General features: G+C 40.5%; 1 long non-coding RNA gene across 1 annotated transcript; it reads left to right on the top strand.

The window, feature by feature from the left end:
- The first annotated feature begins 470 nt into the window (after nt 1-470).
- LOC138919926 (uncharacterized) lies at nt 471-3,089 on the top strand. Its single transcript, XR_011430520.1, has 2 exons — nt 471-660; nt 2,332-3,089. It is a non-coding gene; the product is annotated as an uncharacterized lncRNA (long non-coding RNA).
- The last annotated feature ends 23,644 nt before the right edge of the window (nt 3,090-26,733 follow it).

The raw sequence follows: 26,733 nt of genomic DNA, 5'->3' as shown, positions 1-26,733 counted from the left end.
ATCTGATTTTTCTTGAGCATTTACTCTGTGTTTGGCATTATGCTAATTACTTTATATTCATTTTCTGATTTCATCCTTACAACAACCCTATGAGGTAAATATTATGAGTCCTATTTTTGAGATGAGGAAACCAGAGCAGGGGAAAGGTAAATTAATCGCTGAGTCTAGTAGGTCTGTGCCTAATGCAACCCTCGATCTCTCTGATATCAGTGCTAATGCTTTTCACCATTAGCTATGCTGCCTTTTCAATCTTCAGTGTACATTTTTATGCTAGGTCAATGTACTGCTTGTTTGTATCTGCCTGGCCCATGCTTTCACTGACATTGGTGACTCAACAAACTCCCCAACCAAGTGTGCTCTTTATTGGAGGGGTGGAATTCAAGGACAGAACCTTAGGCTCGAAGAGAATGGGAAGCGGGGGGGGCTGCACTAGGAGGAAGGGAAATGACATGATAGCCTTGAAAGAACTGGAATATCAAGCAGGGAGAATCTGAGTTCATCGTGGAGCCACCAAACAGGGACTCAGTCACTCAAAGTGAAGGGAGGGCAGAGCTTGGTGATCCAGGAATAAAAGGAAAAGGCTAGCGCTGGAAGCTGGCATAAGGCCTGAGCAGGGCTAGCTGCTGGACCAGAGGAGTGCAGAACCTGAGAGTGCCACAGGTAGGATTTCATCTATTGGCCCTGCTAGAATTCTGGAAATTTCCTGGGTCCTGGCTGGGGTTGAGCCTCCTGGTGAGACCTAAGTGTTCCAGTTTCAAGAGCGTAGGGTAAGCAGTGGCCTAGGGTCAGGGAGACATCCAGAATATGCGTTGCAAACAGCTGGTCACTAGTCTTAGCAATCTAACATTAGGTCACGATTAATATCAGAGTGCCAACACCAAGGCTCAACTCTGTGTGTTGAAGTAGAGGGGAGGCACTCATGTGTGTGCTTTGAGGGTCAATACTGACCCTATCCACGCATACACACGTATTCTTAAGCTAACTCCCTGCTTTACCTGAATTTCCCCTCGTTACGTACATTCCTTTAGATTAAGACACTATTTTTCTGAAGGTTCTAGGTAAAATGTTGGGAGGAGTAAGAGGTTAAAAAAACTTGGGAGGAGTAAGAGGTTAACCCATTGGCATGCATTTCGACGACCCGTGAGCTATCTATGAGGCTATAACAGTGGAGAGTTTTGATGAGCCCACCAGGCAGAGACAGGACCTGAGGACACAAACCACAGTGCAGGCAAATTTTAATGGGGAATGCCACCCTAAAATACAGCTAAGTAAGGCCAGAAGCCTTCCACGAGTGGAAATCTCAGGAGCTGGGGAGGGTGGGAAGAGGACAGGGGAGAGAAATGTCCACCCACTGTGTACCTTTCCTGCGCTAGTTATGTTATATATGTACCTCATATCTCATGTAACACAAAGAATGCAAAGTAAGTATCATAATTTCATCCATTAGCTCTGAAAAAATTGCAGTTCAAGACATTAAATAATTATCCAAGGTCCCTCAGATAATAAATGGTGGAGCTAGAAGGAAAATCCAGATCTGCCTGATTCCAAAATCCACATTTTTTTCCACCATGCCACAGTGCAGGAAAGGCCAAAGATAAATTCGTCTTTCCTAATTTTCCCCAGTCCAGCCCAATCATAACCAGAACTGATTCACATCTGCAAAGTGGGTCTTGTACTATACGCCACGTTCACAGACCCTGACTCTTCTGTGCCGGTGGACCAAGGTTATTTGATAGTGCTCCACGGGCGCCAACACTCAGGGTCACTGGTTTGGAATGCTAAATGCTTTCCTTCATTTTCAAATTGCTTTTCTGTTTAAAAAGCAACATGAAAAGCTTTTTAAGGTTCAAAAATGACCACAGGGAGACTTGTACATGACATTTTGACCTGTGACTGTTGAGAAACAAAAGTCTGTTTTTATTTTTAAATGTTCCTTCAATTCATAACAGCATTGAAGAAAAAAGAATGAGGTTTTTAAAACACCCTACTTATCCCTGGAGTGTTCTGTTCTCTGTAGACAGGAGCCAAATGGCAGTCAAATAGGACTGCTTGGAGTGGGTTCTGCAGCCCAACAGGTGGTCTCGAGATTATGAGGGACATCTTAGGGTCTTCCATTGGCAGGAATCCGCTTAGACTCTCAGATGAAATATGCTGGTTCAGGACTAGCCCAGGTAGTGTGTAGCTATAGCCATTTACTGAAGGCTTACAATATAGTCCACTCTGTCCCCACGGCTCTACATCCCAAAATATAGGTAGCAGGAAGAAGACCTGATTAATGATTCTAGACGGCGAGACAATATTCTATTCACTTTCCATCTGTGTTTTCTGTAGGGAACCACTGGAGGAAATGTGCCCAGGACAAGTTTTGATGACTAACGAATCTAAGAGACAGTGTGAGATACAAAGCATGGTTGTAAGGTTGAAGATGACTGAGCACTGCGTGAGGGTTCCCTAAGAAAACTGCTCATAATCCGAACACTGATTCTAAGTCAGGAAGAATTCTGAGTCTGAGAGAACTCCAAATGAAGCTTTGAAGCCAGTTGCTAACAAATATTTGGTAAAACTAATGAGATAGCTGTTTTTGTTTAGTTTCACAGCTTAAGTGAAATCCTTTCAGCCACATTGGACCCCAAGAGATTGGACGGGGGACCTTTTGTTTGTTTTCCATTAGGACAAATAAGAACTCATGTTTTCTTCCCTGTGTCACTCAGGAAAAATGAAACTTCAATTCTGAAATATTGAATAAGAGGTACATTTTTTTGTCATCAGGTTAAAGTCTAAAAGAAGAATTGACTAGTTCAAAAACTACATGGAGGTTAAAATGCAAGAACCATTTTTATAACTTCAGATTCATCAGGGGTGCCAAACTCAAGCTGTCTGCCACTTTCATTTATGTTTCACTGGGTGACCTTGAACGCATTAGTGCCTCTATTTTTCTTTCTACAAATCCTTGTGCAACAACTAGCCTTCAGATTGAAGGACTTGACTATTTCAGCGAATACTGTTACTGGACAAAACTCCTCAAATGAAAAATGTCAATAGAATCAGAAAATTAGAAAACAAATAATAAAGACCCAAGTTGGTCTAGATATTTTTTTCCTGTCTCACTCTTCTCCTCCATTTAACCATTTAACTTATCCTCTTCTGTCTGTCTCTTGCAGACTCGGTCACAGGCAGGTGGGAATAGATTATCTTAGGAGCCACAGAGGAGAGCAAGGAGGAGTAGAGAATTCTAAGCATATGGACTCAACCACAAAATGTCTTGGACTTCCACGTAAGCATTCTGTCCCCTAGGAACATTCTTATGAAGAATGTTCCTGGGGGACAGATGACTAACACAGGCAGCAGTGAGTGAAGCTCTGAGGACCAAGGTGACAAATAAGTCACACCTCTACTGCCTACCCTGTTCAGTTGGTACAGCTGCCCAGAATGCTAGCTTGAGAAAGATTCTGAGGTTGCTCTGTGTTCCGTGTGAAGTGTGCTGTGATTGACTAGTGATGTCTGACATGGACATGGATGGGAGAAATATAACAGAATAACTCCCCTTATTAAATATTTATTCTCAAAACAACTCTGTGGCATAGATTATATTAATCCAATTTTATAGAAGATAAAACTGAAACTTAAAGAACTCAACGAGATTGTCTAAGGAAACAACTGGAAAAACCAGGGCTGGGATTTGAACATCACTGTGTCTCTTTCCAAGACCCATGCATCTCCTATTATACTACACAGCCCATGAACTAGCTAGGGGAAGATACTCACCATCTCTAGGCTTCAGGGTCTGCTTTGCTTTGCACAAGTTGAGATAGTCTCAGCAATGACTACTTCACAGCATCAGTTAGGGAGAGTTTCGTTAGATACTGTGTAGGAAAGTTCACAGAATCTTACAACTGAGGTGGTACATATATGGTGCCAGCATATACTGTAAGGGATGGTCATCTTCCTACTGCTTGTCTCATGGGAATGCTGCTGTCTGCTGATGACTCATTTTAGGATACCAAGGCTAAGTTTCTATAACTCAATCAATTCTGAGTATTTGATTGCCTTCAAAGAATGCTGTAAAGTCACTTTTATAAAGTGCCTTCTATTAGATGATTCCCTTAGTTGTCTGTGAGAGAACAGTCTTTCTCCACTGGCAACCCTCTGAAGCGCTGGAGTTCCCTGCTGTAACTAATGTTCCTCTAGGGGCCTTAAGAGATTGCTGAAATTCTGAACTTTAATACTGCAATAACATTGGTTTTCCTTAATATGCTGTAAAAAAGTTTTATAAAAATAAGCAACATTTTCTATGCATATTTTCACATTCACAGAATTTGTGGATATGTGGTTTTCTGTGAGCTCTTTTCCATCCTTGAAATCATAAAAATACTCAAACCAATGCAAAAATATGGAACTAATTTCACTGAAGATGATTACCAGGATGGTCCTGCTTCATACGTTTGTCACTTAAATATGTTTTCAGAAGCGCCTGTGGACTACATTGTGAAGGTTATTAACCCAAAGGAAGTTGCTGAACAGCAAGTCAAGAGAATATTATCATTTTCCCTCCTTACTTTCTATATTATGTTTTCACTTTTTTCAAAGCTATTCCTAGACTGGGGATAGAGTTTTATAAATAACAGTGAATTTCTAATTTTTCACAATTTAAGCGTATAATTTATCACTCAAATTTCATTCTCAAAGTTGAAAATATAAATATAGTAAGAACCTAAGTTTCCATGTCATCAAAATGCCACTGATTCACACTCATTATGATGGCTATTATTAAAAATGAAAAATAAGGGGCTGGTCCTGTGGCCAAGTGGTTGTGTTTGCGCTCCACTGCGGCGGCCCGGGGTTTCGCTGGTTCGGATCCTGGGCGCGGACATGGCACTGCTCATCAGGCCACGCGGAGGCAGCGTCCCACATGCCACAACTAGGAGGACCATAACTAAGATATACAACTATGTATGGTGGGCGGGGGGGGGGGGGGGGGGATGAAAAATAAGTGTTAGTGAGGACCTGTAGAAATTGGAACTCCTGTACATTGTTGATGGGAATGCAAAATGTTGCAACTGCTGTGGAAAACAGTTTGGCCATTCCTCAAAAAGTTAAGCATAGAATTACCTTGTGATTCATCAATCTATTCCTGGATATATGTTCAAAAGAATTGAAAGCAGGGACTCAGATATTCGTACAGTGATTTTCATAGCAGTTTTATTCACAATAGCCAAAATGTGGAAACAACCAACATGTCTATCAATAGATGAACAGATAGACAAAATGTTGTGTATCCATACAATGGAATATCATTCAGCCCCAAAAAGAAATGAAATAATGATACACGCTACAACGTATATGAACCCTAAAGACATTATGCTAAGTGAATAAGCCGGACGCAAAAGGACAAATACTGTATAATTCTTCTTGTGTGAGGTACCTAGAATAGGCAAGTTCGTAGAGACAGGAAGTAGAATAGAGGTTGCCAGGAGCTGGAGGCAGGAGGGAATGGGGAGTTATTTTTTAATGGGTAAAGCATTTCCCCTTGAGATGATGAAAAAAATTCTAGAAATGAGTAATGGTGATGGTAGCACAGCACTGTGAATATACTTAATGCCACTGAATTGTATACTTAAAAATGGTTAGGGGGACGGGCCCAGTGGCACAGCAGTTAAGTTCTCAGACTCTGCTTTGTCGGCCCGGGGTTTGTCAGCTTGGATCCCAGGTGCGGACCTACGCACTGCTTGTCAAACCATGCTGTGACAGGCGTCCCACATATAAAGTAGAGGAAGATGGGCACAGATGTTAGCTCAGGGCTAATCTTCCTCAAAAAAAAAAAAAAAAAAGATTAAAAGGTAAATTTTATGTATATTTTACCACAATAAAAAAATGAAGACTAATGCCTTCTGAAGAAAGACTGTAGTAACTGATCATCAACATAATTTTTAAAATAACATCAAGATTTACAAGCCAAAATAAAAAATTGGTTAAGGAAAATTTTAAATGCCATTAATTCCACAGTCCCTTTTCAGTGTTCTTATCCCTAAATACTTATCGAGCGCTGATTTGGCACAAACACGTTATCTGGCACTGGGGATACAAAAGTGACTGACTAAGCCATAGTGTCTAACCAGAAGAAATTATAGGGAACATAGTCATAGGGGAACACAAGCATACAAGCCCATCACCCCAATATATTATAAACATGTTTCTAGAAGTATTTATGTAGCATGTGCCAAAATAACCCAGATTTGGGGTTAGTCTGAGAAGACTTCCCAGGAGGAGGGACATGCTTTCTGAATCTTGAAGGACAAATAAGAATTTACCAAGAGAAGAAGGGAATTGGGGAGAGTGTGTCCTGGGCAGAGAGGATGCATCAGCCAGGACAATCTCAGTCCCGTGCAGGAGGTCCAAGGCTATGGAGATGAATCTAGAGACACAAGCAGGTGCCAGATCACAGAGGCCCTGGAATAGCTTATTAAAGGATAAAGTCTTTATCCTAGACCATGGGCATCCTTTGAAAAGTCTGGAAAAGAAGAGTACTGTCATCAAGATTCATACTTCAGAAAAATTACTCTCTTCAGAGATCAGGGTAGATTGTAGAAGAGTAAGATGGGAGGCAAGGAGAGTGATTAGATGATACTGAAAGTCTAATTCATTATTTCAATAAAGTTTTAGTGAATATCTGTTATCTGTCAGGCACTATTTCTAGACTCTGGAAATATAGCAGTAACAAAACAGAAAAAAAAAATTCCCTCCCTCCTGAAGCTAGTGGAGAGAGACAGAATACAAACAAAATAAATCTCATGAGGTTATGAGACCTCTCTCTCACTTAAAGCCTTCACTTACCTAGAACTATAATCACGGTACCAGGTAAAAACAAGACTGTTTCTTGACGCCATTTTTTTCCCCTCCTCATAATAGGAGTATCATCTCAAAGACAGGGTTATAACTGCTCTTCTTGAATTACTATTGCCTAAATCTATGTGGGTTCAATCCATAATGGGAAGAATTTGAGATAATAATAGGAAAGACTTTCCTAATAATGTAAATTATCTTCCAGTGAAAAGAGTCCCTCAGGCTATCTGTGGTTTTAGCCTTCCTGAGTATCTTTATAAAAATTAAGCTCATTTCTTCTCTTTAGTTTGGGCATTCCAGGTCTAGTTCACTTGAAGCCTAAAGAATGTTCCCCATCGATGGTGCTCCGCAGGCTCCCTTAGTCAGGGTTCTGTGATGGAGAGTCCAGCCTGGGCCTTCCGTTCACCTATTTCTGTGCCTGGATGGACTGTACAGCTGATCCACACAATTCCAGAAAGACAGGAAAGATTCTTCTCCACAGGTCCGCATTGTCTACGGTCTTGATTTTTTACACCCTTCTTCTCTTTTGTTATTCTGGGTAGACTGATGCTCAGTAAACCTCACAATTCCCTGTAACTCAGTTCTGATTACACGCATAGCCTCCTCGTTGTTAGGATTGTTATCACACAGCCTTTTGTAAGCCCTCACAGGTCTGTGGCCTTGTTGTGGTGGCTGTGATTCTCACTCAGACACACTCCGCCGGACCGTTTCCCCTTCTCCTTGGCAGTGAGGTTTTTCACACATTTCAGTATTTGTATATTAAAATGCACGTGTTTGAAGCGTTCCTGTAAGTACAGAGAACTATTAAGAAGGCATGGAGGGAGGGGCTGCAAATTCTCCTTCTCCGTCTTGCCCATTCCTCTGGCTTTTCCTGCTCCCTAGATTTCATTTCTTGCTTGACTCTGACGAAACTCGTTGAAGAGAAACAGCTCTTAATTGGAGAGAGGTTGGGGGTGTAGGAGTAAAGTGCAGGGCTGGCCTGAGGGGAAGCTTGACTTTGGTGCCCCCAGACCCTGTCTGCACACTTCTATTTCTCTTCCTTCTGGAAGCCCAAGGCTTCGTGCTGACGCAGTGACCAACAACTCAGCTGGGCACTGAGGAGAACGGCTGTGGCTTGCCCTTGTGGGGTCTCCAGCTCGAGGCTTTCTCTCACCTCTCTCCTAACAAACCATGTGGACATTGTTGCACATTTCTCAGAATCTTCCTCTTAGCCTGCAAACTACTTCCAGGTAGGTTTTTAGATTGCTGACGATGGACTATTGAATTACCACTCCTAGATGAGCTTTGTGTTGTATGGATTGTTAGCATCATAATCCAAGAGAGTTAAGTTATAGCCAAATTTGATGAATTGTTACGGAAGAGAAAACTGCCAAAGAAAGATTTTTTTGTCAAGTTGACCTTGTTGCTTCTCACTGTCAAATGGCTAGGAGCCCCTTTCTCTGCCTCTGGAAAAGGCCAGCACAAGCCAGGACCCAGAAAAAATACATATGGGGGTGGCACCATCCCCATTCATGTTTTCCTGCTCAGGTTCAAAAGAAGATTTCTGGATGGATAAAGTTCATCTATTCAAATGAGAGGTCCAAAATAGATGGAAAAATTAATTACAGAGAAGTCAAGAAGATCATGGGTCGAAGGCATAAAATGTAAGTACTAAGGGAGTCACAATGCAGAGCCTAGATCTTAAGGTCAAAGATGGCAGGCATTGGCAGCCAGGTGTGATGAAGAGTGCAGGAGCTTTGGTGGCAGGCAGATTCTGTCTGATTTCATGCCTTTCATGTATCGGGTGTATGCCTTGGGAAAACTCCTTAATCTTGGGTCTCCCTTCTGTAAAATGGACATCACAATACCCACTTTCAGTGCAGTTTGAGGATTATAGATGATGTTTATAAAGTACTTAGCCTAGAGCCCAGGACATAGGAAGGGCTGAGGAAATAACTATTATGATTATAAGAAGTGAACTTTTTTGCCAAGTACAAAATAGGCTGTAAAAGATTTACGCTACTTGAATTTCACTGACTGCTTTGAAGAGCAACACTGCATCTGAACTGACGACATTCCACAGATGTTTTTGTAATTATGATGTGCAGACCCTGAGTGTCTGGGAGTGGATACACAGAGTGGAGGCTAAGCCGGCCACGTTAATCTCAAGCACACACCTCCTCCAAGCTCCATTTCGTTGTGGGTGATGCTGCCATTTCACCTTTTCCAAGAAGGAAAAACAGATTAAGACACCCTCTTGTTCCTTCCCTCCTCAAATCTAAGCCTTATAGAGTTCTGAAGCTTCCCCTCCCCCCGCCCCCGTATCCATCTCCTGCCCTTCAGAAGCCATATGTATTCAATTCAATTCAGTCTCGTATTTGATTTCTTTACTCTGCTCTCATCACTGCCAACGGACAACTGTGAGCCCTCCTTCAGACTGTCATGACTACAGGAAGTCCTGAATGCTAATGTTCGCCCTGGCTCCTTCCTCTCTGCCGTCACCTCAGCCTCCCTGACCGCAAGAATGCCTTGGGTGTCCATCAAGTATAGGAACCACCAAGGTCATACAACCCTGTCCATACCCTAGAAGAACTTGATATTCTATGGAAAATAGGATAAATTTTTTTTCAATAGTGAAATACCAATAGAAGCAACATAAGTTAGGCACTTCAAAATCATCTCTACCCTCCCAGAAATGCTGCCATGAATTTCAGTGCCCTCTAATTCAAGGCCCTGAGTAACATTGGCCAGGATAAGCCTTTCCTCCAGCCCTGCCAATCTTCCCTCTGTCCAGAGAGCCGTCATGTAACCTTCATTGACCCCTTGTCATGGGACAGCCACTGGGCTAAGAACACTGCACATGTAATCCTCATAACCATGCCACAAAGGAAATGGTATTATTTCCATTTCATAGAAGAAGCAAGTGAAGCTTAAAGGCAGCAGGTAACTGGGCCAAAGCTGTGCAGCCAGTGAGTGGTAGAACAAGGATTTGAACTTACACTTTCTGCCTCCAAAGTCCTTGCTTTTCATTGGTCTGCACTGCCTCCTAGATGGTCATATTCATTGCTCCTTTATCTGAATTTCCTCTTCCCTGTGCATGCCTTTTCTCACATAGGTAAAACACCAGAAACTTTTCCTATTCTTGGATTTCAAGCCTTCTGTTTCTCTTTAGAGCTTTTGGAAAAATCCCACCTTCTCCTAGAAGATGTCCCGACTAAAGGGACCTGAGTGACGGATCCCTCATCTGCATTCCAAGCAAACCCATTGACCTCTCACTTATTTAGTCACTAAATGCTTATAGAATTCTCATTTCCATAAATCAGCCAGTTGAGTTGATTGATGCCACCACAGATCTATGGTCTTCAACCTTGCTTATCCCTTTACCTGCCCATCTAATGAACAGATACATAACCATATAGATACTTTGATGGTATCTCTAAATGTCCCAAATGGAGTATATCAAGCTCTCTCCCAAATTGCTCATTCTTCTGTATTCCCATTCTCACTATCTGTAGTTACTCAAGCCCAAACCTTGAAAACATCTTAGACTCTTCCTTCTCCATCAATCTTGACATCTAATCAATGATCCGGTACTTCTAGTTTTAGTTTTAAAATACATCCAAAGTTCTCTTTCTTCTTTATCCACTTTATCACTCTTTCTTTGCAATAACTTGATCTCTTTGCCTGCCTTCTGTTCCCTTCTGAATGAATCATCCTCCACCTTGTAACTAAGGCAGCTATCAAAACTTCAAATATGACTATACCACTTTCATGCTTAAAATCCTTTGAAGACTCCCACTGTCTGTGGAATAGATTCCGAACTCTCTAACAGCATATATAATCCCTTAAGACCTGGCGATTTCCTTCATATCCTTCACCAACTTGCTTGGATCTTTAATTTACTCACACCAAATTGTTTTCAGTGTCCTATGGATACCCTATGCGTAGGTCGTTGCACATCTCTTATTTATCTATGTTATTCCCTTTGCCAAGACTGCCCTCCTAATGTCCCATTTTAACTGGCCATCCTTTAAGACTCAGTCTTTTGGCTGAGTTGGGCTAACTTTCTTCATCAGTGTGCTCTTATACAAGTGATCTAACTATTCACCATATGACATTGAAATCATGTCTTTATGTGTTGGTAGCTCCTATGAGACCATGAGCATATTAATTTTGCACTTATATCTTATGTCTAGTATAGTTCATGAAACACAGTGGGTTCCCGATAGATATTAATTTGTTGACTTCTGGGCGGGGCAAAATGAGAGAAAAATAGAGTACAAAACATGACCCCTGGCCTCGAGGAGTTGAAAGATCCTCAGGCTGTAAACTAGTTAAATTGAATATATAGTACTCAGCAGAGCACCATTCACAAAGAAATAATGACTAATATTAAGTTCTAAGGAGTGTACTAACATCTGTCTAGGTAGTCCACTAGGATATACTAGTTAATTGCATTTTAGGCTTGTTTAAAACTAGAAAATAATGTCATGTGCATTAGTACTGACTTCCATTGGGCATCCGATGTTACCTTAGGGCAGTGGTTCACCAACCAGCAGCAATTCTAAACTGAGAACTACTTAGGAATGCAAATTCTCCGACCTCACACCCTGGACCTACTCAGTTATAAACTCGGGGGGGGGGGGGGGGGCGGGTCCAGCAATCTGTGTTTTAACATCTTCCAAATGATTCTGATGCACCCTAAAGTTTGAGATCTACCGCCCTCAAGAAATAGCCTAAGTAAGCTCCCTTAATTTGAAGTTTTCTAGGAAGGTGGATGTGGTCATTAGATACAAGCACTTTATCCTAATAAGGATGATACTAGCTATTGAATATTCCCATGCACACTCAAGTTACATTTGAACACAAAAAGTGCATTTTTCATTAAATGAAATTATTTTTTTGGAATCACTCCTATCAAAAGTGTAATTGAAATTAGGCCATTGACCGGGAATATATGGATCTTGGCTCGATACATACTTCTTGGATCTTTATTCTATTCCACTGGTTTATTTTTCTATCTCTATGCCAAAGTAATATTGATTTAATTATTCTTGCTTTATCTTAATAACCAAAAAAGCAATTCCCTCTTTCCTGTTGTTCATTTTCACAAGTGCCTAGGCTATCCTCCCATATTAAATTGTTAATTTCATGAAAAATCTTTTCATGAGTTTAACTGACATTGCATGAAATTTACAAGTGAGTTTAGCAAGAGGTTACATCTCTATGATACTGAGTCTTTCCAAACCTCAATATGATATATCTCTTTAATAATGCAAATTTTTCTTTCAACCTTGAATAAAGCTTTATAGGTTTCTCCATAACAATCTTACAAAAATTTTTAATAAGTTTATTATTTGTACCTGATACTTTTTCTTGCTCTTATGACTAGCTTCTTCTTTTCTATTTCATTTTCTACCTGATTATTTCACATGTACCAAAAAGCTATTGTTTTTAAATGTTGATATTGTATCCTACAAACTTTTCAGGGTCTCTTATTAGTTTTAATAATTTGTTGATTCACTTTGATTTTTTTATGTACACTTATTGCTTGCAAATAATGACAATTTTCAATTATTTCTTTTTGGATCTTTATACTTCATTTCTTTTTCTTGTTTTGTTGAGGTTTCTAGGACCTCCAGCACAATATTGAGTAATAAAGATGATAGCAAGCGTGCTTATCTTGTTCCTACTTGAAAGAGAATGCTTCTGAAGTTTTGCCATTAAATATGACATTAACCCTAGGTTTATGATTTAGAATAAGGATATTCTCTTCTTTACCTAATTTGCTAAAATTTTTCATCATAAATGTACAGCCAGCCCCCCTTATCTGCAGTTTCACTTTCCCAGTTTCAGTCACCCCCAGTCAACTGCCATCCAAAGGTATTAAATGGAAAAGTCCAGAAATAAGCAATTCATAAGTTTTAATTTGCACGCCATTGTTAGCAGTATGCTGAAATCTCTCACATCTTGCTCTGTCCCACCGGGAGGTGAATCATCCCTTTGTCCAGTGTATCCACGCTGTATATGCTACCTGCTCAGTCGTCCCTTAGTAGCCGTCTTAGTTATCAGGTGGACTGTTGTGGTATCCAGTACTTGTGTTCGAGTAACCCTTATTTTATGTAATAATGGCCCCAAAGTGCAAGAGTGGTGATGCTGACAATTTGGATATCCCAAAAAGAAGTTATTGTAGTTCCTCTCTTACTGTGCCTAATTTATAAATTAAACTTTATCTTAGATACATATAGGAAAAAAAGTATATATAGTGTTAGATACTACCTGTGGTTTCAGGCATCCACTCGGAGTCTTGGAGGGTATCCTCTATGGATAAAAAAGGACCGCAGTATGCCGAATTTTGTTAAAGACTTTTCAGTAGCAGTTGAGCTGATCATAAGATTTTTTCTATTAATCTTTTAATGTGGTGAAATAGAGTTTCAAATATTGAATAATTGTTCCATTCCCAAGATATACCTTACTTGGTCATGATAAAATATCTCTTAAAACAATTTGTTTTACTGTTATTTCATATAGAATTTTAACCTTTGTATCTAAGTGAGATTTATCTATATTTTCTTTTCTGGCTCTACTAATCGAGATAAGAAAAGCATGTAAAATGAGCTTTCTCTGTTTTTTTGTCCTCTGGAAAAAGTAATTAAAATGACTCGTTCCTTCAACTTTTGGCAAAAGAAGTTATCCTTAAAACAATCTGGACCTGGTACTTTTTGGGTTGGACGTGGAGATTTTTTATTAATAACTCCATGTATTTAATAATTATTGATCTAATGAAGTATTCTATTTTGAGTAAATTTTATAATATATATTTCTCTACAAAGCTATCTATTTTACGTGCTTTCAAATGTATTATTATAAAATTATTGATTTTATTCATTCACCTTTTTAATTTCTAATGTTTCTTATCAGTATAAATTTTAATTTGTTGTTTCTACCATATTGATTGTATGATTCTCTTCATTTCATGATCAGTTTGCCAGGGGTTTATCTAATTTATTATAACTTCCAGATCTTTAACAAGTTTTTGTTGGTATAGTTTTCTTTTTTAGTCAAGGTATCGATGACCTATAATAACCTGAACATATGTAAAGTATACAGTTTGATCAGTTTTATCATACGTATACACCCAGGAAATTATCACCACAATCAGGAGAATGAAAATAGCTGTGACCTCAAACATTCCACATTATAGGAAATGTTTGGAGGTAATAGACATTCGTAGATACCTTTGTAATTTTCCCCTTTCACTCCTTCTCACCTCCAGCTTCCACTCCCAAGCGACCAACCACTTATCTGCTTTCCGTCACAATGGGTTAGTTGCATTTTCTGGCATTTTATTTCAGTTGACTCATTACGTAATCATTTCTGTATGATTTCTTTCACTTACACAAAGTTTATCCATGTTATAACATATATCAATAGTTCATTCCTTTTTGTTGTTGAGGAGTATTCCACTGAATGGATTTACCTCAGTTTTTTATTCATCCACTTGGTGATTGACATTTGGATTACTTCTTGTTTGGAGCTATTACAGACAATGTTGCTGTGACTATTCATGTACAAGTCTTTGTATGGACGTATGCTTTCTTTTTATTTAAAAAAGATTGGAACCTGAGCTAACAGCTGTTGCCAATCTTCCTTCTGTTCTTACTCCCCAAAGCCCCCTGGTATATAGCTGTATATTTTAGTTGTGGGTCCTTCTAGTTGTGGCATGTGGGACGCTGCCTCAGCGTGGTTTGATGAGCAGTGCCATGTCCAAGCCCAGGATCCCAACCAGCGAAACCCCGGGCCACCGAAGCAGAGCATGCGAACTTAACCACGTGGCCACAGGGCCGGCCCCTGGACATACGCTTTCATTCTCTTGAGTAAATACCTAGGAGTGAAGTGGCTGGATCATATGGTAGATAAATGTTTAACTTGTTAGGAAACTGCCAAACCGTATTGCAAATTAGTTGTACAATTTTACGTTCTCACTACCACTGTAATAGTGTTCCAGTTCCTCCACATTCTCGCCAACACCTAGTATGGTCAGTCTTTTAAATCGTGGCCATTCTATAAGTATGGAGTGAGATCTCATTGCAATTTTAATTTGCATATCCCTAATTACTACTGCTGCTGAACATTGTTTCATGTGCTTATTTGTCCTCCGTATATCTTCTTTAATAAAGTGTATTTTTAAATCTCTGCCCATTATTTAATTGGGTTGTTTTCTTATTTTTGAGTTTTCAGAGTGTTTTTTTAATATTCTAGATATATCTTTTTTTTTTAAAGATTTTTTATTTTTTTCCTTTTTCTCCCTAAAGCCCCCCAGGACATAGTTGCATATTCTTCGTTGTGGGTCCTTCTAGTTGTGGCATGTGGGACGCCGCCTCAGCATGGTTTGATGAGCAGTGCCATGTCGGCGCCCAGGATTCGAACCAGCGAAACACTGGGCCGCCTGCAGCGGAGTGCGCGAACTTAACCACTCGGCCACGGGGCCAGCCCCTAGATATATCTTTTATAAATATTTGCAAATACTTTTTCCCAAGTTGTGGCTTGTCTTCATTCTCGTAACAGTGCATTTTGAAGAGCAGAAGTTTTTAAGTTTGATGAAGTTCAGTTGAACACTTTGGTCTTTTACAGTTGCCTGTGTTGATGTTGAAGCTGATGCTGATGAAGCGATATTAACCTAACCTAAGGTCACAAAAGTTTTCTCCTAATGTATTTGTCTAGAAATTTTATAGAGGTCTTAAGTTTAGGTCCATAATCCATTTGGAGTTAATTTTTCTGTAAGCTGTGAACTATAGACCAAAAAAATTATTTTTAATATGAATATCCAATTGTCTCAGCACGATTTGTTAAAAAGACTATTCTTTCTCCACTGAATTATCTTCGTATCTTTGTAGAATATCAGTTTTTTCACATATTTGTGGGTTTATTCCTGGGCTCTATATTTAAATCTATTGATCTATTTATCTGTCATTACTCCAGTGCCACACTGTCCTGATTAGTGGAGTGTTATTATAAGTCTAGAAATCAGGCAGTGCTGGCTTCCAATTTTGTTCTCTATCGAAGTTGTTTTGCCTATGGTAGGTCCTTTGTACTTTCACATGAATTTTAGAATCAACTTGTCAATTTTTACTTCCCCCACCCCAAAAATAGCCTGCTAGGATTTTTATTGGAATTGCAGTGAATCCATAGATGTCAGGGAGAACTGACATCTCAACAGTATTGAATATTTTGATCCAGGAACAGAGAATATCTCTGTTAATTAGATCTTATTTCTCTCAGGAGTGTTTTGTAGTTTTTAGTGTACAGATCTTTCACATCTTTTTCTTTCTTTCTTTCTTTTTTTTTTTTTTTGAGGAAGATTAGCTCTGAGCTGACATCTGCCGCCAACCCTCCTCTTTTTGCTGAGGAAGACTGGCCTTCAGCTAACATCCATGCCCACCTTCCTCTACTATATATGTGGGACGCCTACCACAGCATGGCTTTTGCCAAGTGGTGCCATGTCCGCACCCGGGATTGGAACCGGCGAACCCCGGGCAGTCAAAGAGAAATGTGCGAACTTAACCGTTGCACCACCAGGCTGGCCCCCAGATCTTTCACATCTTTTGTCAGATGTATTGCTAAATGTTTCACATTTTAGATGCTATTATAAACGACATTTTTTTAAATTTCTATTTCTGATTGTTTCTTGCTAATATATAGAAATACAATTATGTTTTGTGTATTGGTCTTGTATTTTTAATCTCACTAAACTTACTTATTCGTTCTAGTAGTTTTTTGGTAGATTATATCAGATTTTCTTCATGGACAATCATATTTTCTGAGAATACAGACAGCTTCACTTCTTCCTTTCCAATCAAGCATCTTCTATTTCTTTTCCTTGCCTTATTGTGCTGGCTAAGATACCACTACAATGTGGCATCGAAGTGGAGAGGGGACACTTCAAAGAAAAGAACAAAAAACAAAGCAAACATTGAAGTAAACATTTTTGCCATGTTCCTGATCTTAGGATAGTTTTCAGAGAGAGAGCAGATGAGGAAGTGTTCTAGGATCTAAATTCAAAGGGATCTGCATTTTAAATTAGTGTGATGGGCTAAGAGATTCGAACATAAGTCCTATTGTCAGTAAAGAGCTTCATGGAATATTGGGCTTGTTTGAGATCCCTCTACATTTGATTTAGTGGCGTGTCTAGGGACTACCCCTGATTAGGGCTTATACATGTGAGATATTTGAGGAGAAGAAGAAACCAGTATGGATTTTGGAACCATCACATCTGCCCATTCAATGCCACAGGACGAATGGCAGGAGGAGGGGAATAAACGGGGACAAACATTGTACCGAAGTATCCTCCAACTTCCGTGTCTTCTGCAGCAGAGCACTGCCAGGAACTGTGAGCAGAAACGCAGCTTCTGGAGATGCTGAGTAACCTTGCTCGGAGCACCTGAAAAGGAACGCTACCTGCCACCCCTGGCTTCTTATTAAGGGCACCCCGTGAAAGTTATTCCACACGAGAGTGAGAATTTGGGATTCACAATAATACTGCTATTGTGATCACTCAAAATACCTTTATTAGGGGTACCCAGAAGAAATTTGTCCAGATGTTCTGACAGGCTCCTATGGTTTCGTCTACGGCTCCTATAAGTTTTGCTCACCTGGATAGGTTTTAAACGGGTCTTGGTAGAACTGGGTCTGCCTGGAGCACATCCAGTTGTAGACACATGGCTGAGGCCCATGCTGGGGGCGAGTCCCTATGACTGGCATAGAACAGGACAGATGGCATGAGGCGTGCTCAGCCAAAATGATCACTGCTCAGGGGGAAGTTGGCAACCTTCCAGGGACTGTCACAAGTGTCCTCAGCCAATATGGGCCAGGATCACCAAGTTATAGAATATTGGAGTTAGAAACGACTTTAAAGATTCATTGAATCCAGCCCTCTCATTTTCTAGATGAAGAGACTGAAGCCTGAAGTAAAGTGACTTATCCAAAGTCTCCCAGATGATTAGCAATGGAGCCAAGACAAGAGCTCACGTCCTCTAGTCAAACGCTCTTCCTACAACACCGTATTCTTTGCTATAATTATTTGATATCTGCTACCACCTGCCCAAACACTATCTCACTGAATGTTAAAGTAAGTGAGGAACAATCATGAGCTGACCTAAATTAACTAAATAATTGTAACTCTGCTCATCCAGACTTGGTCATATTTGACATCTGACAGTCCACAGGGTAACATTTTCAAAATACTTCCTAATCACAAATCCCTGTGAAAGTGAAAAAGGTGAATAGAAAAGAAAATGATTTCTCCCCATGAACGCAGGATGCCTCACCACTCTCCCAGACATGCTCTAATCTCCCGTACCTACGATCATTATGGTGCTCAGCTGACCCTGCCATGAGCAAGCACACTCTCTATTTGGGAAAGAACACCAATGCGTGGATTAGTGATCTCTGGTCCAGTTTCTTGGGTCCACACTAGGAAATAACCAACAGTCAGGTCCATAGACACAGAAGCACCAGTTTGGGTTGTTGAATGAGACAGATGTGTGCTCAGAAGCAACTACTTTTTTTTGGCCCTGTGACTTAGAGCAGGTTACTAAACCTCAATTTCCTTACTCAGAGAAAGGAAATAACATCTTCTTCATTTTTTGTTGTTAGTGCCATTGAGTTGATTCCAACTCCCAGCAATCCTGTGTACAGCAGAGCAAAACCCTGCCCAGTCTTTTTGCGCCATCCTCTTCCCTGCCAGTGCTGTATCAGGCAATGCTCCACTGCTATTCATGCGGTATTCATGGCCAATTATTTTTGGAAGCGGGTGGCCAGGTCCTTCTTTCTAGTCTACCTTAGTCTGGAAACTCTGCTAAAACCTGTCCACCGTGGGTGACCCAACTGGTCTTTGAAATCCCAGTGGCATAGCTTCCAGCATTACAGTAACACACAGCTACCACAGTATGACAGCCAACAGTTGGGTGGTATGACTCCTCAACCAGAAACAAACTCAGGCCACAGAGGGGAGAGTGCTAGATCTTAACCACTAGATCTCAGGGCTGTCTGCCTCATAAAGGAAGGCCTCTTTAAATAAAGCTAATATGTGTAATGTCTTTATACTTTAAGATATTTAATAAATGCAAATTGATTTCTTTCCTATCTCCTACTCCCCAACACAAAGAAAGCTTTGTTTCCTCAAAGATTATTTTTAAGGCAAAATACCATTTACTCTGGCCAGTCAGTTAGAAAGAGCTTGCTTTGATAAAAAACTGATAAGAACTATTTTCTAACTTCAGCTCAGCATCCAGCAGCTGATGATTTTAGTTATCAGCATCAGGTGAAGTTTCATCCATCTAAGAACATGAGACAAATCTAGGATGTGTGGCCAAGGTAGAAGACTGAAGCAAAAGACAGCCTTCTCTTCCCAAGAGCTGAAATCTGTACTGTCTGAAGACAACCAGGCTGAATAAACCATGCCATCTCTGTGGGTGCCCTCATGGCTCTGGGAGTCTTTGATCATCACCATAATACTCAGTGAGTTACCCAAGATGCACCACGTATTGGAAAACTGAAGTTACTTTCTTCAGCCCTGTTCTCTGTGAGGTCACAGTGAGTTAGCCTAGGTTCTCTGAGAAACAGATACCAAGACAGGGTTAGACATGCAAATAGTTTCTTACGGCAAACACCTGTGAGGAACAGTGGGCAGAGAGCCAGGGGATGCTGGGGGAACTGTCAGATCATAATGCACGTCTGACCCTTGTAAAGGAGGACGGGAAGGAAGGCAGGTTGCTTGAAAGAGTTTTAAGTTGCAGGGTAGGACTAAGGAAGTTCAGCCAGGCCACTATGGGGGTGGGGGGTGTCCTCCAGCCACAGCTGCCCATCAGAGGAGCCCTCCTTTGCCCAAGAATGACCCTGCCTTAGTATCCCTGATGTGCTCAGTCATTCGCTGAGCAGCCTGTGGGAAGTGTGGTCTCAGCACTAACTCCAGCATGAATTTCAGAGCTTAGCAGCTGGGGCCTTCAGTCCATGGCCCTCCTGCAGCAGGAGAGATCTGAGAGGCGCATTTTCATTGCTACCTTACACACTATACACTACACCACGTGAAGGTAGCTAAAGAGATAAAGCACACATCAGTAGCAAACTAAAAAGTCAATTGACACAAGTAAGGCAGCAAATCATCATCATTTTGCCACTCCAAGTTCCCTCATTTGTAAACTAAGAAACAATATCAATAACAATAGGTGGAAGGGCAATCTAAAAGGTCTGCCTTCCCCCTGTGACTTCTCAGTTTATACTGTAGTAATGTTCACAACCGCTGGTGAGTGAGGTGCTGGGCAACGCATTGCATACGCAATATCTCACTTCTTCTTCATATAAACTCTTTTGAGGAAGTGTTATCTCTAGTTTACAGATGGGGAGACTGAGGCTCAGCCAGGGCAAGTAACTTGTCCGAGGTTATGCAACTCGTAATTAACAAAGCTGAGATTCAAAAACAGACTGACTCGGAAGCACACCCACGAACCCACTCTACCCTCCCTTCCTCCCTAACAGTTTTAAAAGCCAGAAAACAATAACAATCCAAATAGCCACTTAAAGCTCAGGGAGAGCAACTTGACTGTAGCTCAGGCAGAGTCAGCATTAATTGCTATATTAATTCACCAACTCAATTTTCATCTATTTTCTCCACTGTGGGTGAGAAATTATGAGCACTTGGCCTCATTTTTTTAAAGTATATAAAGCACGCCAGTGATCTATTTTCCAAGCCCTCTCAAAGCTGGAAATTTTTCTAACGCATTAGGAAACTGATGGACCCATGCTGCTGTTTATCAAAACCATGTCTCCAAGTTAAACAGCAGAAAACGTTGTCTGATAGATTAGAAAACTTACCTTTGCCTTCTGTGGGTAAGCCCCCAAGTTTTCCCAAGCCTCCGTGAATCTTAGATTCCATTTTCTGTCAGTCAGTTAGTCTGTAAATAACTTACTGAATACTTACTGAAACCCCACTGGGAGTAGAAGATAAGATACAAAGAACATACTGGCTTCGGTTCCCATCCCCAACAATATTACAACCAATTTTGGGAAGTAGAAGATACACTCAAGATGGAAATGTAAGATCCCTTTAAACAATGTACAAACATATTCAAATACTTTTGGGTCAATGTGACCACAAAAGGAAGAAAAGTCATGTAACTTTTTACCATGAGCAACATGGTTGACTGGGGGAGGGTTGAGTGGGGTTTGGCCTGGACCAGGAGCTCTAGCTTTGGTTTTGCTCTAACTGACAATGAGAGCTGGAGCTTACCACTGAATATTTCCAGAATTCAATTTCTTCTCTGTAAAATGGAGCAATTGGTCAACACCAGTGATATTCTAATTCTGCAAAACCAAGAACCACATTTATTCTCCTCCCAAAGAACTCCAACATAGGTTTGAATTGAATTCAAGCCGGAGGTGGAGGCACGTGGAGATTTCTGCTGTGTCTCCTCAGAAGTCCCCTCTTAGGCCAATTATAGAATCATGGGGTTCCCGACGACACAATTTGAAAGCCTGTCTTAGACGTTATCTAAGGTAACTTCTTGCACTGAAGTATGATGATTCTAGGAATCTCAGAGTGTAGAGAGTTTAATGTGGGAAACAGATTTTAGTTCTTTTGAGATTTGAATGCAGCTCAATTTATAAATCGATAGTACTACAGTAGAAGTAGAGAACTTTTACATCTCTCTACTGTACAAAATGTGAGATCAGTAACCGAGGAAATCTGGATCATTCTTTCACTCATAACCATTTCTGGAGCATCTTCTATGTGCTAAGTACTAGACAGTAGGTGCTGGAATTTGAATTCCTTGAGAGGTACTCAATCTAATAGGTTCTTAGACCAGAAAACGTTCTTCATTTTGAGAAGCCCCAAAAAAGGCAAGGTAAAAGTGACAGGGAGTGTTGTCAATTACAGCTTTTAAGGATAGGTTATTGATTTTATCTCAATGGAGACTACTCTCGGCAGATCTAATATGCACAATGCAGTCTGAGAGGTCTGTGCAATAGGCTCAGTGTAGAGAGCACGATGGAGTCCTGACTCCCAGCCTGGGGCTCAGTGAAGTCACGTGTGCTTTATCAATTAGGGATCAGAAAGCAGATGGAAAGTGCTGTGCATGGATGACCTTTACTGGTCATTTTATTCTGATTCAGAGCTCAAAAAGGGACGCACCCCATCCCCATCACTCTCACCCACTCCCCAATCCACACCTTGCTTCTGCAGGTTGTTATGCTGGAAGGTAAAAAAAATGGGCCATGAAATATCAGTCTACCAAAGTACCACTAGCTCAGACATGTTTTATTACAGAACTTGCCTGGGAAACCCAAACATCTCTCGTTTCTTAATGGTTAAATTAAATCTTGCTCTACCTCAGAACTATTGCGATGTGGCCATCGACTCATTGAGAAGCTTGTGCGATAGAGCATCAGATTCTAACACTTTTACACCAAGGAGAGAAAATGAATGTACACAGTTTAGAAGTGTTTCAATGAAAACGATTTGGAGACAGGAGAAGAATAGAAAACAAGGCATAATATAAAAGGAAGCTCCTTTTATACTTATATATTTATATATATTAATAGTATACTTACTATAAATACATTATTTATTTAAATATACTTTATATGTTAAATTTCATATTTCTAAACAAATAATAAATATAAATGAATATATAAATATATTTACAAATATATTATTTAAATGATATATTTATAATATAAAAGGACTTAAATACCTTTCTTTGGATGGTACCAAGTTCACTTTGGAATTGAATACTCATTAATTCTCTTCACATAACTTAGTCATGTTATCGTCTCCAGGCAATGAGGATGCCTAGCATTTTGTGCATATCTATTGTAATAAAACCGCAGCAGTACCATCCTTCTTGCCAAGAGCTGAGAAGGAAGTGGAGAAGTGGAGTGGGAAGTGGAGCCTTTATCACTTGCACATGTAGCCCATAGGTCGCTGCCCTGCTATCGCTAGACATTAAAAAAACTTTTCTTCTTTTGGTAAATCATTTTTTACTGTAGAAAATTCTAAACATACACAAAAATAGAAGCAATAGGATAATAGACTCCCAGTTACTATTATCTTATTCTACCAATTATCAACTGAAAGCCAGTTTCATTTCATTTATATGTTTACACACCTTCCCCCTACTCTGTGCATGGATTATTTTAAAACAAGCACATGACATCATATCATTTCATTCAAAAATATTTTGGTGTGTATTGTTAAAAGATAGGAACTCAAAAAAACCACACACATAATTTAAGACTATTACCATGCCCTAAAAACGAGTTAATAATTTCTACATTGAATATCCAAGCAGATTTTAAATTTTCCTCTTTGTCCCATAATTTTTGTTTCAATTAACTTCATGCAAAGTCAGTGCACTGCAATTGATTCATATGTTTCTTTTCCTTTTTTTTTTTTTGAGGAAGGTTAGCCCTGAGCTAACTGTTGCCAATCCTCCTCTTTTTGCTGAGGAAGACTGGCCCTGAGCTAACATATGTGCCCATCTTCCTCTACTTTATATGTGGGACGCCTACCGCAGCATGGCATGCCAAGCAGTGCCACGTCCACACCCAGGATCCGAACTGGCGAACCCCAGGCCACCAAAGCAGAACGTGTGCATTTAACCACTGTGCCACCGGGCCGGCCCCGACTGATATATTTCTTAAGTCTCCTTTCATCTATAGTAGAAGTGTTCAGTAAGAATAGAATGTGAGCTACATACGTAATATTAAATTGTTTAATAGCCACATTTAAAATGTAAAAACATGGCCAAGTTAATTTTAATAATATATTCTTTTAAACCAATATATGTTAAATATTGTCATTTCAACATGTAATCTATATAAAAACTTTTACATTTGTTTTCGTACTAATTATCTGAAATTTGAAGTGTATTTTGCGTTTATTGCACGTCTCAATTTGGACTAGCCACATTTCAAGTGCTCAATATCCACATGTACCTCATAGCTACTGATTGAACAGGAACAGTATAGCTCGATAGAGTCCCTCTCCAAGGCATGGTTTTTGGCGATCGAAACAAACAAACAAATAAAGGAGCATAGAAATGATCTTTATGTGACTCTTCCTTAGCAAAGGATAAGGTGAGGATTCCCAACAGTGTGATATATGCACGTGTGAGCGTGTGTGTCCCGAAAGCTTGAGACAGACACACATGTGCCCATATAGCTTCTTTAGGAACATAATCCTTTAGAGCAGAGGTACATGAGATGGGAGTGAAGCAGAAAAGGAGGGGAAACCTTTACAAAAATATACGGTAGACTTGGCTTCTGCTACAAGTAACTGGTGGTCCATTCTGCTGGGACCTTTCGAGGAAAGAGCTAAAATGTGTCACAGAACTGATCTCATGGGGCAAACAGCTAAGCATTTATGCTCCCATCCCCCAGTGCTGAAGGACAGACCTCGGGCATCATTGCCCTCAGGCTTCTGGTTGTGAATGTACGAGTGGTCGTCCAGCAGTTTTGTGGATTAGAGAGGAAGCAAGAGGCAGCTGACTGGGAGAGAGACAATGTGCTGGAAGGTTGTTACCGCTGAGAGCTGTACTGATCTGATCAAAGCCTGCAGGAAACAGGTCACCCACTGCAGCCATGGCCAGAGTAAAGAGCTAGGCCAGGAGGATTCCAGAATGGAACACTGTGAGTGTCCAATAGGATGCACTTGTAATTTGAAAGTAAATGTGTTAGGTGAAAACTATTTTCCCCAGAGATACAATGGCCATGACAAGAGATGGGGAACGCAGTTAAGGTGGTATCAGAAGAAACAGGGAGAGAAAATATTGGAGATATTATTGCAACTAAACTCCCTTATCCATGAATATTTTTTAAAGCCTCAGGAGTCTTCAGATACAATCAACAATATCTGAAATTCCTTCCAGAATATGTAATGTTCTGGTTTTCATTCTACTATGTGCTTAGCTTTATTACGTTATTGCATTGTTTGGGAATTAATCTGACTTTCACAGTATGAACAACAGCCAATCAGTGCCCAGACAGCATATGTACTTAAAAATAACACATTTCCACCACCTATAGTTGAGATAATTTTGTGAAGTTGTTTATTCAGAGCCGGAAGAGACCTTGGAAAGGGACATGTCAAGCCAACACGTCTAAGTCACATAATTTCCCCAAGAGCCTTCAGTGGAAATAGTCATTGAATATGTGCTGCTCCCACAGAGTACATGGGAAATACCTAGCTTAGTTGTGAGCAACTCCTTTTGCCCGCGTGCTTACAGCTGTCATAAAGCTGGGCTGCTAATCCACCCTCCACCAGTAAGGGCTACTATCTAAAGCGTGACGTGTTTTAGCCTGAAAATTGTTAAGTTCAAGGCTGCTAGGTTCTGTAAAACACCTTTTACCAATTCTGTATTGTAAAAGTTGTACAATCCTACTTCTTTGACTTGCTACCAAACTATAGCAGATTAAGTCAGCTGTCAGAGGGAGCTTTACTATGCCCTGAAATATCTGTGATGGCTGTAAAAGTAATTGTGTTTATGGATAGCGCACACATTATGGGATCTCATTCTCTTTATCCATCAAAGGCTGATTCTTGTTAAGTGAATGGAAATACTAGCGCACTGGGACAAAAATGATTAATCTGAAAATATGCGCAGACTTTGACACTCACCTAGCATGCCAAAGACAATTCTGCAGTTTCTAACCTAATTTCCCTTCTCTACACTCTCCCTGAAGGGAATCGATATTCGATGCCTGGAAAGAAGTTCTTCTAAGTTTATCTACACAGTAAAGGGCTGAGGAAAAGCCTGTGGAGGAGAAGGAGGAAGAAAGTCCCTGTGGGGGAGCGGAGGAAGAAGAGTACTGTCTTGGGAATTATGGCTGAAAGAGGTAGAGGAGAATCTGAATTGGCCGAATGAGTGAAGGAAATAAAGTGGAGGGACAGATTTCAACATTGCTGCGGATAGGGACTGAAGTCCTCTTAAATATTGTTTGCAGAATATTATAAAGAAAGGATTCTTTTTTTTTTTTTTCCTTATTCTTCTCCTCAAAGCCCCCCAGTCCATAGTTGTATATTCTAGTTGTAGGTCCTTCTGGTTGTGCTCTGTGGGACGCCTCCTCAACATGGCCTGATGAGCCGTGCCATGTCCGCGCCCAGCATTCAATTCAGTGAAACCCTGGGCCACCGAAGTGGAGCACATGAACTTAACCACTCGGCCTCAGGGTGGGACCCAGGAATTCTTTTTATTTTTTTTCTCCCCAAATCCTCCCAGTATATAGTTGTATATTTCAGTTGTGGGTCCTTCTAGTTGTGGCATGTGGCACGCCACCTCAGCATGGCCTGATGAGTGGTGCCATGTCTGCGCCCAGGATTTGAACAGATGAAACCCTGGGCTGCCAAAGTGGAGCAAATGAACCTAACCCCTCAGCCACGGGGCCAGCCCCCAGGAATTCTTTTTCAACCAGAGTTGCCCATTGCACTGTTCTTGTTAACTGCTATGTGGGTCTTTGTGTTTATAGGGGTTATGCCACTCTCCTCCAAGTGAAACCCAAGTTCAATGAGATACTAACCAGGTGTGTGAAGGGAGCCCAGTTGCCGATTTACTTGGCTTTATGTTTTGGTTTTCATATTTGTATTAGCTCCTTTTTTCAGAGCTGCATTATTAAAACTCTTTCTTGGCTTAGTTTTTGAAATATTTCTTCTGAGTATAACAGCTATTGTGGTTAAGTTTTCCACTGCACTGTTAGTCATTTCATTTCATACACCAGACACATATTGAGTGCCAACCATATGGCAAACTTGACACTGAGAACTGGGAGTTGGAAATGATCAGTGATCAGATCCCTCACTGAAAGCTCAGTACATGCCAGCAGTGGTACTGGAGTATATTACAGAACATCGGAGCAGGA

This window comes from Equus caballus, chromosome 21 (genome assembly GCF_041296265.1).
Source record: "Equus caballus isolate H_3958 breed thoroughbred chromosome 21, TB-T2T, whole genome shotgun sequence".
In the NCBI taxonomy this organism is placed as follows: Eukaryota; Metazoa; Chordata; class Mammalia; order Perissodactyla; family Equidae; genus Equus; species Equus caballus.
Note: the sequence above shows the minus strand (reverse complement) of the source record. Positions and strands in the feature narration are given on the sequence as shown.